This window comes from Pinus tabuliformis, chromosome 6 (assembly GCF_031772625.1).
Source record: "Pinus tabuliformis cultivar Carrire ecotype Pingquan chromosome 6, CPIR1, whole genome shotgun sequence".
Classification (NCBI taxonomy): Eukaryota; Viridiplantae; Streptophyta; class Pinopsida; order Pinales; family Pinaceae; genus Pinus; species Pinus tabuliformis.
In genome coordinates, this window is record NC_142292.1 from 1,707,288,155 (window position 1) to 1,707,298,517 (window position 10,363).

The window sequence follows — 10,363 nt, forward strand, 5'->3', positions numbered from 1 at the left end:
CGATGCAGGCGAAGGAATGGAGGAATGTTGTACTCCAAAGCATTATTTCCGACAACCTTGGTAATGGTGTAAGGACCATGTCGACGTGTTCGGAGCTTCTGATGGGATCTTGTAAGGCTTTCTTTCTACAAATGCAACCAAACTTTGTTGCCCACCTGAAGCTTGTGTGGTACCCCTATGGGTAAGAAGAAGTTTTTCCTATGTTTTGTCATGACCGTACCCCTTTGCTACTGCTGCTACGTGGAGGAACCCTTCGCGGGGGTCATGGATGTGGTGATGATATTCCCCTCACTTTGGGAGCGAACCAGAAAAAAAATGAATTTCCTAGTCTGGGAGATGAGCTTGTTGCCTTTCTTAGCAGTGATCAAAGAGGTGGCGATAGGTGGGGCTATCTTCGGTATCCTGTATAATGAAATACACAAATAAATAATGATAACACGATGCATTGACACATACACTACATGTTGTCTCCACAAGTATGGCTGACCTAATAGTACATCACAAACATCCAGAGGTGTAACATCAAACAATACCTCGTCTATGAAGGGCTTGATGTTGTAGGGAAGGTGGCACTACTGGCAAGCTTTGAGATCTCTTCCTTCATGAAGCCACCCGATACTGTACAGCTGCGAGTGTGGTGTAGTCGATAGGTCCAACCACTTCACGACCTCTGCTGAAATGAGGTTCTTTTGGCTCCCACTATCAACAATGAATTGCAGCGGTGAACCCTTCATCCACATTTGTGAGTGGAAAAGTTGCTCCCCCTCCTCTGGATCTCTGGGCTCAATCTTCTAGATCTTGGTGGTGGGAACAGTGGCACTGGGCTCTATGTCAATGATCTTCTTCACGTTGCCATTTCCCTTGTCAGGTTCGGACTCAGGGTCGGAACATGCATCTGATTCAGAAGCCTTCAACTTGGCCACCAACAACTGTTTGGTCCGACACTCACTTGTGTTGTGAGTGGGGCTCTTGTGGAACTCACACCACTTTCCTGTGTCCTTCTTCAACTTTGTGTTGCTGTTCTTTTCTGGCGGCTTCGACGGCCTGTCTTGGGTCACCCCGCCTTGGCTTTGTCCTTTAGTCTTTAGATTCGTAGATCCAAAGTCTTGCTCCTTCTGTTTAAACTTCTGCTCGATTTTGACAGCGTAACAGTATGTCGTGCCGAGCGAGGAGATGTTCAGGAACTCCATCTCTTCCTGGATGTATCTGTGTAGGCAGTCACGATATTTGAGTACCATATGCAGCTCAAAATCTTTTATGATCTCCGGCACATCTTGGTCCCATCCCTGCCACAGTGTGGTCCACTTTATGTATTTTTCCTCATAGCTTTTGACAGGGTAGTACTTCTCCATGATGGCATCCCGGAAGGAATTCCATGTGGGTGCGGCTGAGAACAGTGAGCTCATACTTTCATCCTTCTGCTCACAGTAGGTTTCCCACCAATCCTTGACGTGGGGCGTTGCTTTGAGACGAGCAAAAATAATCTTTTCCTGACTAGAAAAATCATGAACAGAAAAATACCTTTCTAGTAGATTTAACCATTTATCTACGACATCTGCGTCTATTTGACCCTCGAAGATGGGGATTTCAAAATTAACTTACCTTAAATAGTGTGGCATTTCTAGAGTAGTTGTTGGAAGCCCATACGTCGCCTCTGGGTAGCCGCTGAAGGATCTGCGCAAAGTTGTCCATCATCGTGTTTCTTCGCCACTCGAAGGCTTCTTCGAACAAGATTTTGATAGGATCTCCAACCCCCTAGTCTTTCTTTTCATCCGCCATGGGTGGTCGTCGGGATTTGTGAGGCTGGTCTTGCAAAGGTTCGACCAGTTCAAGCGCTAACTCCTTATATCCTGACTTCATTGGGGACATGCAAAGAAAAACAGAGAAAACGTGGACCGCTCTAATACCACTAATCTGGATTTAAATAGGAATGCAACATAATACAGAGATAACAATATACACAAAGATGCAGTGGAAATAATACTTCATTTCATTAATGTGAAATACTGAAATATGCTTACAAACAGAAATGGAAATAAACCAACTAGGGCGATGGTAGCTTATCTCTGAGAAGAGATGTGGTAGCTACATGTCTATGAACTATGTTACAATGAGGCTCAAAGGCCTATTTATTTTTGAGAAATAATGGAAAACCCTTAACATCCCAAAACCTAACCCTAGAAGATGAAACGCCAAATTGTGGGCCCCATTTTGGGTAAGTTGGTACATCAACTTGCTAGGGTCATAACTTTGGCACCCGATCTCTATTTGACACGTACAATAGCTCGTTAGAAAGATCTGTCCGAAAACTATAACTTTGGGATTATGGGCCAATGTTGATCTCAGTTTTCCCAAAAAACGTCATTTAGGGCCTCAAAATGGCTCCGGAAGTTCAAGACTTGAAAAAACTACCAAAAATAGTAAGTTGTGCTATAATTAAGGAAACTGAAAAACTGAAAGAGATAGTTGTGGGGGTCCAAATGGGATACGTGGGTGGCCACCAACATCCACCTAGATCAATGGAACTTGTGAAACTAGACCAACAAGATTGGTTTCATACATTGGAGTAAAATGATGACCAACATGATTGTCAATTGTTTCAATAAATGGTTTAAGTACTAAACATCTTCCATTATAAAACCATTCAATTGTCACATTCTCTAAGTGGAAAAGCTATCCTAAAATAATATAGGCTCGTGGCTAATTTTAATATATAGACAAGACTTCACAATCCTATTAACCCATCTATTAACCCATCTAGAAGCTAAAACTTTTATATATAAAATAAATATTCACCCATCACATTAACCCTTCTAACCCTAAGTTAAAAAAAAATATATAAAAAATAAATATATATCTATTTTATATATATACATGATCATTTATGTTTTTTTTACAGAAATGATTCCTATCCTCTTCGTAAAAAAAATTCCAAAATATAAATTGTTAATACATTTAACTACAAATTACTAAAATTAACCTTTATATAAAACTATCCTCCACATACATACATATAATAAAATAAATTAAAAATGTATTCTTACTCATTGATATTATTGGACGCATACATACATATAAATAAAATAAATTAAAAAAATATTCTTACTCATTGATATTATTTGATATAGGTGTAGCTTGTATGGCAGCTAGTCCTTTCATAGTCTTGCATGGCAGTTTACAACTCATAATCTAGGTTTCCTTATTTTACTCTTTCTTTTAAATTTCCCTTTCCCTGCAAAATAAGGAATAAAATAAAAGTAATTTAAATAATTTGAACTTACCTTAATCTTTAGCCTTTATTTAAAAAAAATTCCAAACATATTTTATCATAATTTGGACTATAATAAACGAATCACATTTACCTGAACTAACCTATGAAACCTATACACGAGCCTTCAATGGGTCTGGCCTCTAGAGATAAACATGAGATGCTTCAAATTTGGTCTTTTGTTTTAGTTCATTCCCACAACAATGGTTATGTTATAAATATTGTGGAAAATGTTGACAAAGCTGAATTGGGTGGTTTAGTAATCTTGGGAGCCGTGCACTATCATCTTTTGTAAAATATATCACTTTAGATAATGGAGTGCCACAGTTATCAAATGGAAATCCAGGGCTTTTAATTCCTTGAGTGTTCGCAAAACGTTCATGGGATTATTGCCTTCATTTCTTACAAATGAAAAGCGTGTTACATTTGCTATCCCTAGATTCTCTTCTCAACTAGTGTGAATGATAAGGATATATGACTAGATGACAACCAAGGATTTTATGCAGAATGTTTCAACAGTCTGTCTGTATTTTGTGCAATTTTATTTCTCAAATCTTTGGGCAGATTATGTGAACATAATAAGCTTTTAGATTAAATAGTTATTTCTTTACATATATATTTCCTAGGAAGCATAAAAATAATTATTTTATTATATATCTCAAATTCTTAAAAAAAAAATCATTAAAATTCATTAAATCATCAATTTATTTAAAATAACAATAAATATTATTACTATCTGTAAAATAAATTAACATATAACTTAAACATATATACATTTAAAAAAAAAAATATGTAATAAAATTTTTAACTATAGAAATTCATTTCCATTTTGTCAAGGAGATTTTATATAATAGATTTTGTTACAATACAATGGGTCAATATCATGGGTTATCAATGCCACATGCCCAAAAAACCATAAGTCATTTCATATGACACTTTTTTGTATGATATTTTTTTAATTAATGAATTTGATTAAAATGGGAAAAAAACATAACTTCTTTGAAAATACAAATAAATTTTGGATTTGTATGTATTACTAAAAATATTCGACAATATTTTATGAACATTAAATCTGAAACATCCACCTGATAATTATTGATAATTAAATTAAAATTCTAAAAACTTTATTTCAAAAAACAATCTCTATGTAAATAATTATAGATATTTAAAATATATATATATAAAAGAATACATATGATAACAAAATATATGAATTTCCATATTCAAAGTACGTTTAGATATTTAAAATATATATATATATGAACGCATATGATAACAAAATATATGAATTTCCATATTCAAAGTACGTTTAGATATTTAATATATATATATATATATATATGAATTTCCATATTCAAAGTACGTGGAAAAAGGCAAAAAAATGGTATAAGCTAATGAAATAAGGCATCTTTTGCGACTGTTTTGTCGAATTATAAATATCTACCCAATGCAGAAGTGGGCTTCAGCTGTTTGCACGTAAGTGGTATTAAATTGAATTTTCCTTGCAATAATTTCTATGGCTTGCTAGTCTTGCCTTTGCCTCATATTCAAGTGCGCAGCCAGCTTGTTTATGAACGTTTCTATTTCATTATTGCTCATTATTCAACGCCGTGACAGGTAGAATGATGGTTAGTCACTTCATGCTCATTTCATTAGATGTCGGCTATTATTTCATAGGAATTGTCACAAGACAGCGAAATATAATTTCATCATTAGAGAAGAGGTACATGGAGTTGACAAATTAATAAAATCGCAATGCTTGTTTAAATTAGTCTTCCTGCGAAATATAATTTCATCATTAGAGAAGAGGTACATGGAGTTGACAAACTAATAAAATCGCAATGCTTGTTTAAATTAGTCTTCCTGCGAAATATAATTTCATCATTAGAGAAGAGGTACATGGAGTTGACAAACTAATAAAATCGCGATGCTTGTTTAAATTGGTCTTCCATAAACATGCCACAGTATGATTCCCATCAGGATGGTGTGGGAATGGTATGAGTGGCCTCGGAAAATTACCATGTAGAAACGATCTAGGAAATTAATCAAAATCAATAGTATTACTCTGTCATGATGAATTTATGGAGAATATTTAATTATATTCATAAATGTGTTTATATTAAAATATGATTTTTAATTTAATTATTAATAATTATTAGATAAATGTTAATGATTTGATTTTCATATGATATTTTTAGTAGTAATTATATATCAAAAGTTGAAATTTATTTCAAAAGTAAGTAATCATTTATTATATATAGATGAGTCTTAATTTTTTAAATATGTGGTATTGGCAAGCCATGATGTTGGCTAATGGTATTGTAACAAAGTCTATTTATAAGTTAAGAATCTTTATGGTAAATGGTATTGTAAGAAAGTCTATTTACATGTTAAGAATCTCCATGGTAAATGGTATTGTAAGAAAGCTAGGATAATCAATCTCATTCTATCCAATCTGTGTGAAATTATTTTGCAAAAGATGATTAGCCTATGGCTAGAAAGCCATAGTAAAAGTATTACAGGCTAAGTTGGGCTTAACAGATATCATTTAAATGTAGACCACCTTGTTACTCTTGGGATCATTGTCGAGGAATGTCTACAATAATTAAACCAATCTCTTCTATTGTTTTGTTGATTTTAGAAAAAAAATTGACAACATTCCTTGAACAAAGGTGTGGAAGAGGCTAGAAGAGATAATGGTTCATCTTGAGTTAAGGGTCACTATGAAGAGAAAGCGTATCCCTTATACCTTATCTTTCTTGTCATATACATTGATAAGTGAAAAGAGTGTTTGGAAGATATAGGTTGTGTAGGCCCCATGCTCACTAGTATAGTCACAATTCTTCTCCCTTTGTTAACAATATTGTTCCTTTGTTTAGGAGCAATTACAATCTCGGAAAGAAACTAATAATTCTCCAAGATAGGTATCACTATTAATATTGATAAAACTAAAGTCGTGATAATTAAATTCAAAATGGTCACATATGATACTTTTATATATGTGAACAATGGCTTGGAGGAAGTTCGTTCATAGAAATATCTTAGAACCAATATCCATCACAAACTCAATTGAAATTAAAGCATTAAGAAAATGATAAATGGAGGATGGAAATATTAATATGGTTTAGACAATAGTTATAATTTAGCAAATATTTGGAGATGGGATTAAAAAAAAAAACTCTTTTGAGACTCTCATCACTCCAGCTATTTTATATGGATATGAGGTTTTTGGTTGCAGTATCTTCAGATAACCATGGAGGAGGATAGAACATATCAAATAGCATTTTATAACATATAATCAAGATTAAAGGAAATACTCCCCCTACTTACTTCTTATTGAAATAATTCCTTCCCCCATTGAAAGTCGTTTCTAACTCTAGAAAAAATCCCTACCTTTAGCACAAGTGAGGATAGAATAATGATTCCCAATCTCAGCTAGGAAATTTGAGGAGAAAAAAGGAGATCATTTCACATAATGAGGATAATATTAAAAATATCACTACTTCAAAATTTAAGGGAAATTGTGGGGCGATGTAATAGCCTCGGGTTATATCTCCATGTAATAAATGGTCATTATAAAAGGAAAAAATAAAACCAAGGTCATGGGACACATATTCCAAGATGAATGAATGGAAAAAAATTATGTTGGATCCACTTGTGGTTAATTATTTCTTTATTGGCTATGGAAATTGACATTAGCATTTCCAAGAGGCAAAACACAATAAATGGCAATTTAATATGATAAATAAAGGAAAATAAGAGAAGAGGAAGATGAAGAGACAAGATAACGTATGCAAGGGAAACTGAAGAAAAAGGAAAATAAAGAAAAGAAAAAGGAGAGAAAACATTCTGGCATACTCATTTGGGTAAGGAGAAGCAAGAAAGAGAGAACGAGGAAACAAGGAAGAAACAAACTAACAAGCAAGGAAAGCAAAGGAGCACAAGAATAAGATTGGACAACAGTATGCAAAGGCAGAAATCAAACAAAGAAATGGCAACTTGTAAGAAGAGTTTGCAAGTAATAGGTTGCATACTTGATTATTTTACTAAGATGTAGATGCACAGTTTATGCATTGGTTTATTGGTCATGTTTTTTGTCATTGGAACAACATTTTCCTGGATTGAAAGTGATATATAAGCTTGCCTTTGCCATTTCACAGATAGTCGTAGTATAGTGGGTTTTCATTTTGATTTAGATTTGGATTGTCGGTGGATTTGGGTTTGGTTGAGGTGGTCTAAATAAAATCCCTAAGGGTTGAGAGTGGATACAGTGTTCTCTGGGAAGCTCTTGACAGGTGGGTGAAGATAGGAAAATTCATTTGGGTATGGTGAAGAAATCCATAGGCATTCAAGCTTGTATTGGTTTTGGTGTTTTTTAGACCATTTTTGGGGAAATCATTGTGGCTTGAGTGTGGAGGTGGTTTAGCCTTTGGATTATCTATTTGGTTATGTTTGGTTTATCCCATGTCATCACACATTCATGATTCAAATATGGAATGGGGTTGATTAGGCGGGAAGAAAGAACTAGTTTAGTCCCAATCTATGGTTAGGTGGTATGTGCAAGTCCCAGACTTGGTTGCCATTATGCATATGTTATTATGTATTATTTACTATTGATATCAATGAGCACATGCTCTAGTTTAATGTGTGATTTTATGATTGTTTCATCATGGCTTCAATCTGGTTAAATGTTGGTTACATGCATGGTATATTTCTCATTATATGATGTGCTCTTGTTATGGTTTTATTTCATAGTTTGAGAGAATTCTGGTTATTTTATATGAATACATGAGCTAATATCAATTTGATGCAGCTAGTAAGATAGGGAAATAAGGCTTCTTGATGAACACCTAATGAAACTATGGAAATAATGAATAATTATGCATTCATGACCTATAGGTACCATAGTCACCAAGTGTTTGAATAAAATAATAACATGTGTTTGAAAACTATGATCCATAAAATAACTAAAGAACAGTGTATGAATACTTGTACAAGTTATTAGCAGAGTTTTGAAAGGATCTAGATTGTTGGATGATTGTTGGCTTAAGTTTTTGGAGCCAGATTTTGAAACTAAGAATCATCTACCACAACCACACTAAACTTGGTTCATCCATGCAACTAAAACTACAGGGAGGATGGGTTATCGCTAGAAGCCTACAACAATAGTGATAGGGCTTCATATATGCGGTTGAGTAGTAAGTTAACTGAAGCAGTGGTTCTTGGCTCAGGGAAGATGAACACTTGGATTAGTCCAGCTAATATTACGGTGACCATGGCTCTCCGAGTGGTTGCAGTCAATTTTCAACAAGTTGACCGCATTTCCATAATTAAACCTTGGAGGTTGGGTCAAGCATAATAACTCACATCTCATGTTTACCTAGTGAGCTTGTAAAAGTGGGTAAATGTGGGATGAGGTGTTACAGATTGATATCGTAGTAGGTTCAAAGAAATAGACCTTGGGGTAAATTCATATTGTTATGCATGCATGCCAGTTGTCTATATGTTTACCATGCATGCATGTCAGCTAATTATTGTTATTTCTATTATATACATCTACATGATATGCTTGTGATATTATTATCTACCACACTAATCTAGATTGACTTTTGTAGATGCAATAGCCTCACTAACAGTAAGTTTAGGTAATGATTTTGATTATGCCTTTTATTTTGTTTAATAGTGATATGTTGTAGGAAGTACAAGGACAAGATATGAAGAGAATAATGGTGGATTATAGTTCATGTGACTCCTTGTACATATCAGAAGAGAAATCAGTGGGATGGGAAAATTTAGTTGAATAACAGGGAGAGAGGGACTCTCCTGATATAGCAAATATTTTAAGAAGTTTGAGAGTAGATATCATAATTTTCAAGGAAGATAATGATAGGTTGATGTAAACACGAGAAAGAATTTCTAAAGCTAATAAAAGAAAGTTGAGGTCAATGCAATTATTCTTCAAAGCCTTTTATATTTGTAGATGCAGGGACAGTTGGGGATTAGTCAGGGAGATAGGTAGGAAGAAAGAACTAATGGTGCATATGGAAGTAGGTCTCAAAAAGGTTACAGGATGGACATGTATGATACAGTAAAGAGTGGTAGACTCTTGGATACACTTGACAGGAGGTCTAGTAAGAATGGGTTTTACTCTAGCTTTACTTCTGGGAGACACCATCACCATTATCATCAACATCATTATAGGAGGAGCGAGAAGGGTTACCTTCCATAGGAATTCAAGAAGGCCAAGCCTCCCCCTTTTGATGGTGAGATGACGAAGTTAGAAGATGCAGAAGCATGGCTACTTGGAATGAGGAATATTTTCAGAATTCATGATTACTTAGAGAATATGAAAGCTAAGAGATCAAGATCAATTCCATGACAGATGATGAATATACAAATAGATTTCTAGAGCTGTTGAGATATGTGCCCTACCTCAAGGATGAAAAATCAAAGATCCAAAGTTTCACCAGCAGATTATCATTATCATTCAAAGAATGAATTGAGTTTGATGAGCTTCAATCATTAGAGGAAGCCAACATGAAGTTGAAGCATTGTTATGAATAGTCAAAGTTCAATCCTGAGTTCAAGTGTGTATGAAAGGGTATTAAGGATATTAAAGGAAAATGGCCTAAGAAGCAAGGAAGATCTCAGGAGATAGGTAACAAGGAAAATGTGGCCCTTCATAATAATTCTAATATAGTCGAGAAGGGACATGGGTCTCAGTCTATGGAGAAGCAGAATAAAGGCACTAGAAGAGAACCTTTGAAGTGTTGGATTTATGGTAGGGATCATCAAAATAAGGATTTTCCATTGTATCAGGTGAAAGACCTTAGATCTACAGTGCTTTGTAGGCATACATAGTTGGGGATGTAGGTCAGAGCATTCCCTAGATCTATGTAGTAGTTGATAGTATGTAGGCAAACCACTAGGAATGTTAGGTCCCTGTACTACTAGTGTAACCCCTTATTGTTATTAGTACAACCCCCTTATTATATTGTTGTGCCCATGTAGTCCACATATTGTTATTATTGTGCCCTTACATTATTATTGTTATGTCGTCTCTGATTACATTATGACCCCTTAGACTCCTATATA